Here is a 16,436-nt window from a genome sequence, read left to right on the forward strand (position 1 = left end):
GCCCCCCCCCCTCTCCCTCCCCAACTCCGCCATCCCCTCATACAGAAACGACAACAGTAAAGTAGCCATTACCATACCCAAAATAATCCATTTATTGCAAGTAATAAAGCTACTTTTCGCCTGAACTGCCTACTTTGCAAAGAAAAAAGCGGTGATTTTTGTTTTCACTTTCGTTTTTGCGGCTTCCACTAGCATAGCATTCTCTACACGAAACATTCTTTGCACCAGTTCCAGTCCGCGTCCTCCAAAATCGAAGAAGCATTGGCGGAGCACATGGACTGCCGGAAGCGCTTCATTATAAGCGTCGGACGGCTTTCACTCGCGACATCATCGGGAACATTGGCGAGCTCTTCCCACAGTTCACCAATGCTGCTGTCTTGGTCCGGACTCGTTGACTGGGCGGGTTCCGTCATGAGTCCCGCGCGTCTGAAACAGTTAAGGAAAGTGTCGGGCGTCACGTCGCTCCATACGAGGCGCAACGTCTCAGTCGCGGCTCTTCCTCCGTGGGCGCGGCCAATCCACATCTCAATCACCGATCCGAGACCATGCATTTCGGCCGGCGGCCGTTCTAGGCGCGCAGAGTTCGATATATCGGATGTGAACTTCGTTAAAAGGAATATGTTTCTTATGTATTTCCGGAACTGAATTATTTTTGTTCGATATATAGCATATTTCGCTCTAGCCGGGTTCGTTATAGCCGGGTTTGACTGTATAGGGCTTCTGCGCTGCCCACGAGGCGCAGCACAACCGACTTCGGGGTAGTACAGCCGGTAAAAGGCTTGTCTAGAACACAGCGTTCGTACCCTCAGCCCTATCCTGCCCCGCCGGAGCGGGAGTTGAATAAAACTACTGCAGAATTCTAAAGTCTTAGCCCTTCGCTTTTGCCTCCGACATGTTTGGAACGAGTGTGTTTAGGCAGTTTTCGGATGTAGCTGGTTGAAATTGAAATCGCTGTTATAGACAAGCGTTTTACCGGCTGTACATCCGAGGTCCCAGGATACTGCCGAGGTCACATAGGATACCGCGTACCCACATGCAAAGTGTCACGTGCGCGCATGCAAGCAAACGTGCTTCGCATGGGTTCTGGGATCTTTCCCTATGGTGGCATAAATTCCACGACCAGCCTGTTGAAAGTTCCGTCATCGGGTTCGGAAGTCATCCAGGTCTTCTAGGAACCAACTCCGACAAATCCTGGCCCAGCGGTAGGCTTTTTACACCCACTTCACCGAGCGGCCGCGCCGCAAGAAGCTAATCCTAACCAGCGCTTTGGACCCGCCGCCGTGCCTGGTCGATGGCGCCGGGCGCCACGGGGCCTCCGGACGCGACCGCGGGGAGGACGCCACCCCAAACCACGCCGCTGGCTTCTTCGTCGTGCACTATGGACGTCGTTGAAGTAGAGGGTGAAAATGATGCCGGTTGGCTCTCGAGTCACCGGCAAAGAAGTGGCAAGGCACTCGCACGGCTAAACCTAGCCCAGAATGACTCACAGAGGCAACCAGGCGCCGGTAGTGCCTCGTCTGTCAGCAAGACTCCAGAGCCAAAGCGCAAGCAAGCAATACGGTTGCCGCGCCAGCCGCCGCTGCCGAAAGAGGACATAAAGATCGTTCTCCGACCGCGGGACGGACTTGACGTCGCCAAATTGAATGACGCACAGATCAGAGACGGTGTTCTCTCCGCCGCAGCAATCAAGAAGGAAGAAGCCGAGGACGATTTACTTCGGACAAACCCCAAACAAAACATCGTAGTCGTCAGTACGCCAAAGATGGCCCACGCCGAAAAGTACAACGGAATCCGACAGCTGTGTTTCGGCGAGCACAGTTACGAAATCACCGCATACGCCGCCGCCCCGGAAGACACTTCCAAGGGAGTGATCCATTCCTGACTATGACACCGCTGACGACATCACACGGAGCCTCGTCTACAAGAAGAATCCAACGGTTTTACAGGCCCGACGCATGGGCAAAACGAACTCGGTCATAATCGTCTTCGAGGGCTGCCGCGTCCCATACTACGTCTACTATAGAGGTGCAGAGTATCGCTGCTTCCTCCATAAGAAGAAGCACGAATTCTGCACGGGCTGTGGTAGACTCGGTCACCGCGCAGATGTTTGCCCCCAACCGGACAAGCCCTTCTGCAAGAGCTGCAATCTCCAGAACCCACCGAACAATCATGTCTGTGAACTGAAGTGTGCAAGCTGTGGCAAGGGCCACACGACTGGTGACAAGAAGTGCGGTAAAAGGTTTGACTCCTTTTCTCCTCAAACAACGTCAGTGGGAGAAACAGCATCGTGGTTACACGTCCAAGGACAGCTCCACGTACTAGAGCAACACCCACGACATAGCCGGCCCGGAAGGGCACCACCGAGAAGCAAGAATCGCTAAGAGGAGCCGCTCTGGTTCGTTTCCTCGACTCCCTCCCACAGCCGCGGAGAAGGGGAGCACTGGAGGCTGGCACAGATCCCGTTCCAAGTCTCGTCGCCGGGAGGCGAATCGCCAAGAGTCGTGCTCTGCCTCACGCTCCAGACTCAGCGACAAGTCTACGGTGGATCAAAGCAAGGTGAGCTGGGCCAGCATGGTCTCCCGAACTGCTCCAAAGAACACACAACATAAGGCAGGGCTTCCTTCTGCAGTTGAAGCAGAGCTCACGCAGATCAAGCAAATGCTTGAGTTAGTTATCAGAGAAAATCAACAGCTTAAGGCAGAGAATGCCCAACTCAAGGCCAAAAACCTCCCACCAACGGCAGCGCGACCTAACGGCCCCAATGCTGAACCCGTAACGCCAATCCCAGTTTCCGTTCAACCTGCAGCAGTAGAAGTTATGTGCGAGTCCGAGGCGGATGCACCGCCCCTTACGCGAAAAGCGGGAACTGAGCCCGGCGATCCGACCACGCAAAAGTTTATCGAAGGGTTAGAACAAAAATAGATGCCCGTCTCGCGAAACTGCAAGGCATGTTCTCCAAATTTGCGGAGTCGGCGAACAAGCAATTAGCAAACTTGAACACTAGGGTACTCGTTATTGAAAACGCCCAAACAATAGCACAACAGACACCAGGCGTAGGCGCATACAAATCCAAGCCCTATTCAAGCCCAACATAGGGGAAGGTGCCAGAACATTCGATAACACCAGCGGACATTATTGCCCGGAGTAACAATGCAAATATGTACGTCATTTAGCAATGGAACTGCCGCGGTTTCAAACGAAAACGGGGAAATTTATGGCAGTTCTTAAGTAATCAGCAGCAACCGGAGACGCCAGACTTAATCGCTCTCCAGGAAACGGGAGGCGAGGCTAAATTATCAGGCTATAAATCGTACTGCAACTTGAACTCGGGTGAATCCAAAAAAGCGTTACTACCCTCGTGAAACGTAACATCCCGGCCATTCAACCCGATACTGGCATCGCGACAGTTGACGACGTCCTCGTCGGAATTTTATCGGGAAAAAAACGCGCAGAGGGCAGCCTCTTTGTTCTTAGCTTGTACAGTAGCCCCCGCTAAAAGCACCGATTTTCAAATCTTTTTCACAAAACTGTGGACATAGCCCGAAAACAGGCACTTATTATTCTGGGTGATTTTAATGCACCTCACTCTGCTTGGGGGTATTCGAAGGACCTCAGCAAGGGCTGGCAGCTTTGGCAAGATGCCCAACAGATGGGACTCACCCTGGTCACCGATCCTACTTACCCCACGAGAAAAGGCAACAGTATTAGTGTGGACACCACACCAGATCTTACATTCACAAGGAACACACGGAACGTCACATGGCTGAACACTCAAGAAAACCTAGGGAGTGATCATCTCATTTTAAGAACTACCATCCAATCCTCACTAACTAGGGCCACGGGTAAGCAGCTCAAAATCACAGACTGGGACACTTTCCGGCAAATTAGGGCTGCTGAACAAAACTCAACTTGTACAGTGATAGAGGACATCGCAGCATGGTCATCCGATATTCATGCACATGTCCAGGCAGCAACCAAAATTATACCCGAAGAAGCCAACATTCAACAAGCAGACTCTAGGCTACTACACATGTGGGAAGCCAAGGCGGGGCTTGAAAAACGCCTTAATAAGCAGAAACTCAACCGTAGCCTTCGCAGGCGGCTCGCCTTACTAAATCGAGATATTGAGGATTACGCCAACCAACTCACGCGTCAAAACTGGGACTCTACTTGCGATGGGATGGATCTCCAGATGGGACTCGCGAATACGTGGAACATCTTGAGATGCCTGCAAGATCCAGAAAAGAGCAAACTTACTCAGAGACACAATCTCAGTAAAATACTACATGGATACAAAGGCACAGACGAGGAACTTATTCAAGAAATCAGGAACCGTTACCTTGGTACTAACCCTACAGATAGTCTCCCACCCTACAAAGGACCACCAAATCCAGAACTACAGCGTCCCATCACTGCAGCAGAAGTGCGATATGCCATACAATGCCTGCGTACAAAGTCAGCCCCGGGTCCTGATAGAATAACTAATAAAATGCTTACAAATCTGGACGACAACTCAATAGACGCACTCTCCAAGTACATGAACCACTGCTGGGAAAGGGGAACCTTACCACCCCAATGGAAATCAGCTAGGATTGTTTTTATCCCTAAACCAGGCAAGAAACTCCAGATAGAAAACTTAGGACCAATTCGCTTACCTCGTGTGTAGGCAAACTACTGGAACACGTCATTCTCAATAGGCTTAACAAATTCATGGAGGAGAGAGATCTGTATCCCAACACCATGATTGGGTTCCGACAAAAACTCTCAACTCAGGACATTATGCTCCGACTTAAGCACCAAATTATTGATGGAGACGGGTGCTCACAACTAGATGTCAGGGCAGTACTAGGCGTCGACCTAACAAAAGCCTTTGACAATGTGCAACATGATGCAGTGCTCTCCAACCTCGCCCAGTTGGACTTAGGTCAAAAGGTCTATGAATATGTCAAAGATTTTCTCTCGGGGCGGACTGCACAATTGGAGGACTGGAATCTGGCGAGTTCAAAATTGGTAGCAGAGGGACGCCGCAAGGGTCTGTTCTCTCTCCCTTTCTCTTTAATGTCGCCATGATTAATCTGCCACAGCAGCTACACAAAATAGAAGTACTGCACCACAGCATATATGCTGACGACGTCACACTGTGGGTTGCCGGGGGCAGTGACGGGGATATTCAAGAAAAACTACAACAGGCGCTAGACGTGGTAGTGGCATATATGACCCCCAGGGCCTAAGTTGCTCGCCACAAAAATCTGAATTACTCATTTACTGACCAACCAGGAGAGGCTGCAAACCAGACCGCGATGTTGCCAACATCCAGCTCTATGCGGACGGCAGACCCATTCCCATCGTACAGAGCACCAGAGTTCTTGGTCTTCGGATACAGGCCAATGGTTGCAATACAGAGACCATAAAGGCGCTCGAAATGAGTGTACACCAGACAGTCCGCCTCATCTCCAGAATTGCCAACCGGCATCACGGTATGAAAGAAGGTAACCTCGTCAGATTAGTGCGGGCTTTTGTTCTTAGCCGCATAGTCTACGCGACGCCCTTCTTGGCACTAAAGGCCGATGAAAGAAAAAAAAATCAACAATATCATTAAGCGAGCTTACAAGCAGGCACTAGGAATACCCATTACGGCGCCAAATGAACGCTTTGGAGCGATGGGGCTGCACAATACCATCGACGAACTTGTAGAAGCCCAAAAAATAGCACAACTAGAAAGACTCTCCAAAAGCACAACAGGCAGGCATATCCTACACGAGCTTGAAATCACCTATGCGAGTCAACAAAGGGAAAAGGTTGATATCATTTGCGAGCAGAGGGCACGTATATACACAACACCTCTGCCCAAAATATGCATCCGGTGCATAACCTACAGCGCAGGAATGAAAGAGCCAAAACCCTCCAAAAGCGATTCGAACGCTCTGATGACGTGGTCTACGTGGACGCGGCCGAGTATTGTGGACACAACGCCATGGCCGTGGCAGTAGTCGATCGGCAGGGTCATTGCATAGCATCGGCATCGATCCGCACGGAAACTCCGGAAGTAGGAGAAGAGGCAGCCATTGCACTGGCGCTTTCTTCTACAAAAGCGAAATTCATAATGAGCGAATCGAAATCTACAATCAGAAACTTCGGAAAGGGAAGGATCTCACCCGAGGTCCAAGGAATCCTTAGAGGATTCAAAGAATTAAGACTCCGAGGGGTTCAAATTATATGGGCACCGGCGCACTCCGCACTTCCGGGGAACGAAAACGCTCACGAGGCAGCTCGAGGTCTGAGCTTCCGAGACTGCCCAGAAACACCTGAGGTATCGTTCCGCAAGGGGGGTAGGGACCGAATGGTGACCTACAGGGAGATAATCGACCATTACAGATTAGTAAGGGCCAGATATCCCGCAGCTCATCGCACCTTGGGAAAGTGGCAGTCAGTAGCATGGCGTCTACTTCAGTCCTACACTTTTCCGAACCCGGTGACGTACAGTCATTGTTACCCCGGACTATACGAAAATAAGTGTAAATTATGTTCAGCAAGGGCCGACCTTGAACACATTTTATGGGCCTGCCCCCGTAAAGTGAACACCACACCTGAAGCACTAGACATCACTTCCTCAGAGCAGTGGGAGACCGTGCTGCTCAGTTCAGACCCGGACGTTCAACTCCGGGCCGTCCAGATGGCCGAAGACGCCGCCAGGGCGCAAGGACTCCTGGCCGCCATCTGAGGGGGGAAGAATGAAGGGGACTCCAACCCCACCTCTTCCCTTACCCCCATCTCGGGCTCAATAAAGTTATGCACTCACTCGCTCACTCGATACTCTCGGCGTTTTTTGCGACATGGTCTCCAGGCCATCCCCGACGCGTCCGATCTCTTCCGGCGATCCACTTGCATTAGGGGAAAAAACTTAGCATCGCTAAATACGTTTACAGCGTCGACGAACGCGCTGGGAGGGTGACGGCGCTCTCCACTCGAAGGTTCACCGATCGATGGTAGTATGAAGTGAAATTTGAAGTGAAAGGTTCTTACTTCTTAGAAGGACGTTTCAACAAGGACGTTTCAACAAACAGCCGATCACAAAAAAAAAAAAAGAGTTACGCAATGGGCAATGATCGTGCGTCAAAGTCAGCGAGTCCGGCGGAGCAATGGCTCGTCTGCTGCGGTGCGCCAAGATTTTGCCTATCTGTTTACTATGCGTGCATGTTCATTAAACACTGCTGGTTTGCGTTGCCGTTACTAATAGGTGGTGCAGCGCTAGCTTGCCGTTTTATTGTGTGGCTCAGTGACAAAATGCAGCGAGCGTCAGAAGCGTTAAATCTGTTTTGTGATTCCTTAAGTTCTGGCCTTAAAACGAAGTGGTCGGGCAAACTGAGTCGTCGTTCTGTTTTAATGTTTGCTCTCATTTTATTTAATTACGCCCGTGCATCCTATATTCCCAGTTTGCCCTTGCTAGACTACAAGGCCGCAAAGTTTTGAGGTGTAGTGCCGAGTTGCATAAAGTCGATACGACGAAGGGCTGGACGGCAAATCGGGTGGAAAGAAGATGGAGGCATAGAAAAAAAAATTCAGCGAATTGCCTATAATATTTGAAGTCTGAAGATGGGTTACAACGCTACTGGAAGCGATTAATTCTCTGTCCCTGTCTCCCCGTCTAACCCCATGTGAAGTCAAACATGGCGTGTCGGCGTCACAGGGGGAATGGTGAGGGTTGTGACGACGTGCTAGGGTTCACATAATACAGCCCCGCGGGCCGTATTCGGCATGCGGCATGCGGACCCATGGAGTAGAAGATAACCGACACAGTCAGTGGCGATCGCATGTAAATATTTGGGCCGCGCACCGTGTATGCGGCTGTGTTATGTTATGTAAATATAGAAGTACACATCTCTACACTACACAATTGCGCTGAATTAGTTTATTTGACGCAATTGCCTCACCTACTCGCTAGCATAATGTACCCTGCCATTCGTAAACCGTGCGGTGTGAATTGTTAAGCAAGGATCATTAAATTTGCGAAAATACAAAACAAACGTTTCCCTCGTTTTCACCGCGGTGCCAGGCCAGCAGTGTCAGCTGAGTCGGCTGCGCTTCTCGCGTCCGCTTGCATGCTCCCGCTGAAGCGACTTGCAAACCGTTCCTTTGTCGACCGTACGCAAGAATAAAGAACGATAATTATTGCCAGGAAGCTAGATCACCCGACCTGGTGATTCTGTCCCACGTCGCGATGATCGCGACCGCTCGATCAAAAGAAAGCCGATAAGTCAGTTTGTTTAGCAGATATTTTGCTGAGCCTCTGCAACTACTTCAGGGGCTTTATGTTATTCAGTATGCAGTCTTTTAACGGACCACAACCAGAATAAATTAAGTACAGCCGACTTTCACTCTGGCTTGTAAGTGAAAGCAAATGGAGGGGGGCGAAGGTCGTCTGCGTTTGTTCTACCCAGAGGCGTCGGACACAAGGGGCCGTTGCATGTCGCCAAAACTCCAGCGCAGGAGCACTATACGCCGCCGTCGGGAAGTCGGCAGTCAGTGCTTCACTCAATTTTCACATTAGGGAGTATCGTAATCGTCAGTCAATTTTTTTGTTTATGAAACTGGGTTTATGAGCCAAGAATAAAATCAAATTGAATTATATAAATGACCTAAACTAACCTGAACTACCCTGGAAAACATGTTACAGTTAAAGGAACTCTGCATAAATTCCGATAAACGCTTTCACCCCTTCCCTCGCGTCTGGAAGCACTGCGAAAGCTCTAGCGATCGAAGCACTGCCTGCTTTGCTCATCGCAGCAGATACGCCTTCCGTTTCTCCAGTGCCTTTGTGGCTTTCTTTTAAGGAGCTGTTTAAGCTTGAGCTTGGTCCGGTGACGTTAGCAAAAAATACTAAGAACAAAACCTGCGCCGCATGTCAATGGTGCACCAGCGCAGAAATGACGTTATAACAGTGAAGCCAGCTTTCACGCCCGCTCGAGTGTGAGCACAAGATGCGTATGTGTGTGCGCACCCTTTACCATACCATTTTAAAGTTGATAGACGTTTTTGAACTACTAAAAGGCAAAAACAAATTGGCGCAGCTCGCACTAGTGGTGCAAGGCTGGAGAAACAGCGCAGCTGCATGGGTCGACCTAGCTTCTTCCCCCCTGGGATCCCCTGTCAGTGTTGGGGACCGACCGAAACGGCCTTGTAAAATCCGAGTAAACTTGGCCTCACCGCTCAACACTTACGCTAGTCTAGCAAGAAGATAGCGAAACCTAAAAAAAATCGCCCCACCTCCCCGAAGGGGATCGTGCGGAAATGCGAATGCATTGGGTGCACCGAATTCTTCTTTGCGGTATCGTTACCGCGAGGGATTCGACTTCACCGACTTCCATCGCTATCAAGGCGCCAGTCGGCAAGCAGTCACGGAGAGAGGCGCACGCTCCCTGCATTTATATGCGCAGCAAGCGGAGAAGGGTACGCGGAGAGGAGAGAGAGACCCGCGCCAGCCCACGCGCGAGCTCTTTCTCCGCCCCGAGCTCCGCGATGCGAGCGCCCTCACACGCCGAGCACGCTCCTCCTCTCCCCTTGCCCTCCGCTACTCCGCACCTGCTCCGGTTGCTAGGCGCGCGCCACAGCTGTTGCTAGGCGCACGCCGCTCAACGACGCAAGACAACCCGCGGCTAAGAAATGCATCCGCATTTAAAACGTTGTGCAGCCCGGCAAAACCAAGGAAGAAGCAAGGTTGACCCTCAACTCCGCTGTTTCTCCAGCCTTGTGCCACTAGTACAAGTTGCACCAGTTTTATCAGCGGAGCTGTCGCGGCTGGCCGTAATGTGTGCGACGTCTTAGGAACACCCCGGGTCATAGTTACCCCCTCCGCTTACCGCGCACGTGAGCACGCGCCTAACGTGGACCGCCAGGCGTCGTCCAGGCTTGCGCGTGACGCTAGGAGAAGAATACAAAGAAAACAGTTCACGTGTGTCCGCCCCTTCATAGGGGGGAGCTCTTTCAATAAATGTTATTTCTCTCTCACTCCAGGGGGGAACTGCGCAAGACAGCTCGAGATGCAGACGCCCAGTTCGCGAAGCCGGGGGCCGGGAGTTCTTGCCCGTGCTGACGCGTTCCGATTTCGGAAAAATGTGAATGCGTGCCAAAAAAAACATCCTGGGCCGCCAGTCATGCATGAGGAAGACGACAATATAGGTGGACATGACTATGACTACAACTAAAGGGAAATTCAACGACGGAACATGTAAATAAACAATTTCAAACTTAATGGAATACGTGGCGGTGTGTCCTTCAGTGCTTACATAGAAAGAAATCCTCCAGCTTATTTATAAGAATGGTTCAAGCCTTTGGCGACTTGTATAGTGCAAATATCTACAATTTTTCTATGCGGCTATCGAATGTGTTCATTGCTGCAACCGAAGGAAAGCCGTCCAATAGCCGCTCCACCGCTATAATTACATAATTCCGGCGGCCGAAGAAGGGAAAGAGAGAAAAATCTTTTGAGCAAGTTTTCAAGTTACGTGATGTGCATAGCGCGGGAATTTTCAGGTGGGCTGCTGTGCGACCCTCTAATAGGATGTTTTGGTTGAGTACGTTCTGGAAGCATTCAAGATTTCGAAAAAAAGTTGAAAAAAGGGGTCCAGGCCCAGGGTCTTTTTGAATCGCCCAGATGAGGACATTAGCACAAAACACTGACAATATCAATTTGTTTTTTTTACTGAAGTTACACTAAAATGAAAACGCGGCACTACAAAAATAAATACGAAAAACTCTCCCGCTTTCTTTCTTCAAACCAGTTCGAACCCGTTTGAACCGGTTCGAACCGGAACGGAATGGTGCTCCGGAACCGAACCCGGAACTAAATTCGAAAGGCTTGAACCAAAAATGTAAGAAACAGCGCAAAGGACAGCACGTAGAGTAGACGACAAACACGCGGCACCGCGTATTTGTCGTCTACTCTACGTCCTGTCCTTTGCGCTGTTTCTTACATTTTTAAGCATGCACCAACCAGCCCACTTGCTTCCCGTTCTTGAACCAAACCCGAACCGAACCCGAAGATATTCCGGTTCGACACCCTGTGTACGATATACAAAACACACTATGAATTATTAGCGGCGAGTTACCGCGATAGACCTCCTATAGCCACTTTGCTGCCAAAGTTATATCGCAAACTTGGATTTAATGTGATTGTGTTCGTTGCCGAAGGCGGTATACACCCTTGCCACAATAAGTGATGCGACACTGTGTCGTGTCTCACTTCAACAGGAGGTGCGGGCCCGCACGTGCCTGCTCCGGAAAGAGAACGCCCGCCTCCACGTCGCCATCGCCGGTGAGAGGGCCATTTTGCGGGAGGCCGAGGACGCTCTTCGAGGCCGAGGCGCCGCCGGCGGTTCCCGGGCGGTTCCCGCCTAGAGCCTCCGCCGCCGCCTGCGGTTGCGGTGCTGGCGGGGCCGCAGCTTCATCTGTTCCCGCTGGGCTCCGTCTCCCGAGTGCTCTACCTTGGGCGGCCGCCCTTTCTGCAGGCAGGCCAGCTCAAGAGGCGAGCCATGGAGCTCTGCTGAGATAGATCTCCGAACGAGGCCCTTGCCATAGCGACAACCTCGCGGGCCGTCACGCTATGGCACATTTATTATTGCCAGAAATTGTTTGTGCAGAAAAGTCTGTTGAGAACAATTTTTGGGACTCTTCCAATACTAATGAGCTGAACAAAGTGTACAGAAGGTTTCCGCACAATAATGACTACTCATCCGACCAGAAAATATTTTCTACCGCTCCGCGAAGGAGTATTCTATGTGGGTAGATCCCTAATTATTTGCGGTGTATTTAAATAACAGGGATATCACGGTGTTCATATCATACCGCCTTAATCCACCGTATGGCCAAATGACGTATACCCCTCACCTTGATACGACCAATGAATCCACCCGCAGATCGTCTGCAATCATGCATCTCAGCGCAAAGGCGATGCAGGCGGCGCTAAAATCGGATTTGTCGCATCTGTCGGAGCAAGGACTCCACAAAACAAAATAATGCACAAATGACACTGCCCGCCATCCAGCGAGCTCGAAATAAATTAATCGTGAATGTTTAAAAATTCCTGATAGATGAAGATAGATGAAAAAGGGAGAGGAGGAGAGTGGCAGCGCTAAGAATCTGTATCAGTGGGCGCTTACATCAAGGTGTTTTCTCTATGGCCTACCTAGACAACACTACACAGGCCGAACATTCGCGGGCACAGATTGGGAAGAAACAGCGCAACATTGCAACATACAATTCATTGTAGGCATTGCCACGCACAATTATGGCAATAGACAAAACAGTGAATCCATAATACACGTATACATGCGCACTGCACAACACATAGTACACTTTTGGCATTTTGTGATCACAAAGCACAACTCAACTTAAAACGGCTACAAAGTATTTATAACACCGCTCGCAGAGCATGCAAGTATATATAGGAACAATGAGCTTTATTGTTTGTTTCGATAATCCACAGCAATGCGTAAGCCTCACATGTGGTTTGTTACTTCGTCAAATGTAACCCGCGCAATTCCAACTTTTTACTAGTTTCAAGTTTTGTAACAAGCAGTAGAATAGTTCAAAGAACAAAAAAAAAAACGCGGAACGAAGCACTACGGCGCGTAATAACACGCAATGCCGTGCCTTTGCTCTTTTAGTGAAGAGCAGACTGCTCGTCTGGCTACCCTTCCGAGACGCCATCCAAAATACTACCGAATGGGGGCCGCGTGTTGTTGGCAACTGATGTATTGGCAACTGATGTATCCACCCGTGCTCGTTCATAAAGAAAGGCGCATTTTAGTATCATTGCTGCCATCTTTTACCTTACGTGTAAGTAGAAAGGGTCCACAAATGCGATGATCACGTTTAACAGGGCGCAGCTAGGTTAGTTGCACACAGCAAGCTTGCAGCGGCGCCACAGAATCTGCGCTAAACAAACGGCTCGCGAGCCGTGCTGATGCCTGAAGAGCACACGATGATAAAAAAAAGAGGACAAGTAAGCAGCGCCCTGCAGGGGCGGTGTTACAGGATCCTCGTGCACGCCCGATCGGCGAAAGCCACTGAGCAACCAAAGACGGTCTCATTATCCGCGTCGGCAAAAACAGCAGGCCGCAGACAACATAGGATAATGCATACTCCCCCGTATCCCTGTGTGGTAGAGGCAGTATTGAGTGCGCTACATGTAAACAGCAAAAGGGGGAAACTCGCTGGGCCGAGGGGAAAAACCCGTGATTTTCTGCCTTTTTCTACCCTTTTTTCTTAGAGTGATACGAGTATTAGGCATTTTGTGTTTTTCTTTCAGTAATTTAGGACGACGGCAGTTAATAGACCCAAGGGAACTATGTTTTTGCCAAACGTCTGTACTTTGCGAGAAAAAAATTGCGAATGCGGAGCGAAGGCCGGGCTTTTTGATGCGAGTGCAGGTTCTTTCTTACGTGGTGGCTTCAAGCACAGAAAGATGTAAGACATCTGCCTAAAGTTTGTTTGAAAGGAACTTTGAAGAAGTCCTAAAATGCAATTAGGAGCTTGAATATTTCTCACTTCACTTTTCGTGTCCGCAATAATGGCCAACTTCTAAGTGATAAGTAATATCCACCGATTCGGTAAAAGACAGCGTCTAAATTTTAAAATATCCGCTGGAAATTAATCACTGCCATGCTTTTGATGAGACCTTTGTCAGTTTCTTTTTTCAAAATAGATTGAATAAGACTCCCCAAGTGTGGCAATAAGAATGCGTAAAACAATTAGCATTTTGATCATCCGAAAGTTAAAAGCGGCTGAACACGTGCTTCGCGTGACGCGTACACCCGTGCAGCTGCCACGATTCCGTAGAAGCGTTTCATCCTGTGCCCGTTGGCAAAGGAGTTCTCGGTCAACACCAGGGATGGTCAATCCTGCATGGACTTCTAAAAGCAAAAGTGCCGTTTAAAGTCTTTGTGTGTTGACTGAGCGAGAACACCTTCCTCGCCGTGTGCAGTGCTTGGTGTCCCACTTTCGCCGCACTAGAAGATGTTATTTTATTAATAATATTCCTTAGATATTGAAAGAAAGTTTCCTTTAAAACAAAATCTGCCGTACTTTCAACATGTGTCTGCCGCATTGAATGGAGATACGCTCTAAGAAGTCCCCATAGGTTGTCTTCACCACCGCGCTCCGCAAACTCGGCGAATGACGAAGCCCAACATATGATGGGACTCTAAAAATCCATTTGCGCTGGGACAACCCGCAAGGCGTGAATGGCGTTTCGCATTTCGCAATGTTCCTGGGTGAAGGGGGTGCCCATTTTCATTCAAACTGAATGCTCGGCTGCACACTAGGAAACTTCGACTGGCCATTCTGGGGCATTAGGGTGAAAACGACCTCCGGGGACTTCCAAGAGCATATACACCAGAACATTATGCTTTCGTTCTCTGGAGCGATGCAAAATTGGTCCGTGTTTATAGTGTTAATAGTGTTAATGGGGTGACGGGGACCCAGTACCCGGCGCCCATCCCCGTGCACCACTCCAGTGTCACCACTCCAGTTGAACGTACCGACTCGCACCACACGAGACGCGCACTGCATCAGCGTCAGCGTCCCCTCATGGTTCATAGCTTCGACCATGCGGCGCGCGCTAAACTCAAACGTCCTCATCTTCACCACACCGAAACGCAGAATTTTAAACACACACCTTCTGGATTACAAATCCAATACCCGTGCTACTCGAGCGTTTGGAAGGACATTTGAGTCAAAGGGCCTTTGAAATTTCAAATGTCCTTCGAACTTGAAGGAGTTCCGCCGATCTACACGACGATTTTCAAAGGCAGTTGAAAGTTTCCGCGTTCGCCCGCCATGTTTTGCTGTCGGCACTTCTGCCATGTTTCGTTCTTGCCGAAAATGTAATTTTAGAGTTAAAATGGGCAAAAAAATCAATTATTAGAGATCAAATTGATAACTGTCTACAAGCGCGCACGAAACATGCACAAGGCAGGCAGTTTCTTTTTGTCTTTTTTCGCACCGCTGGTGTAGAGAGTACCAAGTTACCTCGTAATCGTAGAGCGAGTGTCAGAGAACGAAAACAAGTGAACAAGTGAAAAATTATGAAGATCTTGCACTTGAAACACAGTTTTACTCGTAAATAATTGTTTTTGTTATTACGGCTTGCCGAAACTGAGCCAGAGGGTACGACCGTTCGTGTTTCAAAGGCCTCTGAGACTCTCAAAGGTCAGTTGTCGTGCTCCTTTGACTCAAATGGCATTTCAGTCAAATGCCTTTGAAAAACGTCGTGTAGCAGCTAAAAGGTGTCATTTGAGTCAAATGACATTCGACTCGAAGGCCTTCGAAACGCTCGTGTAGCACAGGTATTATACAGGCCGCGGAGTGCCTTGGACGAAAGGAGCTTTCCCCGCGTGACGACGTCCTCGTATGCGCCGTCATCCCCCGACCATGACGTTGAAGCATTTCGTCAGGGAAAACAACGACGCCAGGGCACAAGTGCCGCTCAGAGTCGGTCTCCCACGATAGCTAGCTGTCCGCCGTAGTACACCCTCAGCTTGTATTCGCAGTCGCCCTGCTGGGAGAGAAGCGTGGTGCGGGGAATTCGTACTCGAGCTCTGCACCCGCCCCCTAACCGCGCATCCGAAATCCCACTCTCCCAAAACCGCCTGCAAAGAAGTTGCGCAGGCTCAGCAAAGCGTGTGGCCAGTCCGACGCCACTTGTCGGCGCGTCTCTTGCAGACTGTACAACGCTGAAAGTTTACCAAAGCCCTGTATCTCTCAGCAAATCGACGTGCTCACGCGAGGTGTGCATGCTTGTATACGGACTCAGTAAATGCATGTGTTTCGAAAAACGTGTTACGGAAAGGGTGCTCGAATGGCCGGTGTTGTATCTTGAACTGGTAAATGGCGCAAGCCAGCTGTGAAACGTTTCCCTTAGCAAATAGTAGTTTCCCTGAGCAATAAGCAAGGCGACTATTTTGTTTAAACAAGACCGTTTTAGTGCCATCATTTCAGCCAATACCGTTTAGCATTCCCCTCTCTGTTCGCCCCATGGACTTCATTAGAAAGTGAAGCAAAGACCCTCACCATTCGTTTATCCATCAAAAATGTACCACTGAAGTGTTTCTGTACACACATTTTATGAATTGTATAAATTGTAGGGCACCTGGGCAGGGCTCCAAGCACGCCTTAATTATACTTTCAATGCCGTGCCTGAAAGTCCAGAAATTTGTATGTGCGTTTCATTTTCGCAGGATGAACCTGAAGGGCCACTTAACATCATGGACCCCGTGGACAGGCCCTAGAACAGAACGGCGGTGAAAAAAAAACTTTTCTTGCCAACATCTGTGTTCGTCCCTTACTTGTCGCGTCCTTGCGTTCTTTGCATAACATGTGGAACCCGCCTAATGAGGCTAGTATTGCATATCCGTATTGCGCGACTGGAGTAATAACAG

The 16,436-nt window shown here is 49.7% G+C and overlaps 1 pseudogene; it reads left to right on the forward strand.

Annotated features, from left to right (window-relative positions):
• The first annotated feature begins 1,291 nt into the window (after positions 1–1,291).
• Positions 1,292–11,394, forward strand: LOC144164200 (uncharacterized; annotated as a pseudogene).
• The last annotated feature ends 5,042 nt before the right edge of the window (positions 11,395–16,436 follow it).

Source organism: Haemaphysalis longicornis, unplaced genomic scaffold (assembly GCF_048455015.1).
Source record: "Haemaphysalis longicornis isolate Haplotype H1 unplaced genomic scaffold, Haemaphysalis longicornis Haplotype H1 scaffold_13, whole genome shotgun sequence".
Taxonomy (NCBI): Eukaryota; Metazoa; Arthropoda; class Arachnida; order Ixodida; family Ixodidae; genus Haemaphysalis; species Haemaphysalis longicornis.